The sequence below is a fragment of the Sinocyclocheilus grahami genome, unplaced genomic scaffold, assembly GCF_001515645.1.
Source record: "Sinocyclocheilus grahami isolate Dianchi unplaced genomic scaffold, SAMN03320097.WGS_v1.1 scaffold60754.1, whole genome shotgun sequence".
Classification (NCBI taxonomy): Eukaryota; Metazoa; Chordata; class Actinopteri; order Cypriniformes; family Cyprinidae; genus Sinocyclocheilus; species Sinocyclocheilus grahami.
Window position 1 is genome coordinate 1 of NW_015527504.1, and position 818 is coordinate 818.

The window sequence follows — 818 nt, forward strand, 5'->3', positions numbered from 1 at the left end:
ATTAAAGAGCTGTAATTCCTTAACCTTTCCTCCAATTTTGATGTGCAACTATATTATTATGTTTGGTCAGCAACTAAAATAATACAAATTGTGCCTGTGTCCAAATTTATATGGACCTAACTGTATGTAATAATAATAATAATAATAATTATTATTATTATTATAAAATGATGATACTGTACCTTTGATAAAGTGGCAGTGTGTTCCCCTCCACACGAGATGGACACAGTTTTCTTCAATTGAAGGCTATTTATAATTGTTGGGATGTGTCTGTCTTTGGTGACAAGAATTGTGAATTGAATTCATCACTTCCAAATGCATCATTTTCATGCTTTGATATAGATTTGACACGGTATTGCGCAATTTAGTACCTTTACATGTAATTTCATACTGTTATTGATTTCGCTTTTACATGAAGAAACAAGAAGACCTGTAGTGTCTCCGAGGCCCAGCTGTCCAGCAGAGTTCTTTCCCCATCCAAACACGACTCCAGAGAGAGACAACACAAAGCTGTGGTCTCCTCCAGCGCTGATCTGAGCCAGCGGGATCCCACTCAGACTCTGAACATGTTGAGCAGACGGAGAGCCGGGATGATCTTTCCTCAAACCCAGCTGACCATGAGAGTTCTCACCCCATACCAACACCTGACCATCTGAAAGAGCAACAGCTCTGAACATCTACACTCAAATCTCAATCGATTCATCTCAATCATAAGATGTCTAAAGATGAAAGCAAAATAGCAGATGTTAGATGGAACAGTTGTGAATACCCTTGGTTAGTGCCATTGAATGATGGTCTCCACATGCGATCTGAATCAC

At 39.1% G+C, this 818-nt stretch overlaps 1 long non-coding RNA gene across 1 annotated transcript; it reads right to left on the minus strand.

Annotated features, from left to right (window-relative positions):
• Window positions 1-188: 188 nt before the first annotated feature.
• Window positions 189-818, minus strand: LOC107580992 (uncharacterized). The gene is made up of 3 exons (XR_001608749.1): window positions 770-818; window positions 431-652; window positions 189-274 (listed from the first exon to the last, which is right to left on the minus strand). It is a non-coding gene; the product is annotated as an uncharacterized lncRNA (long non-coding RNA).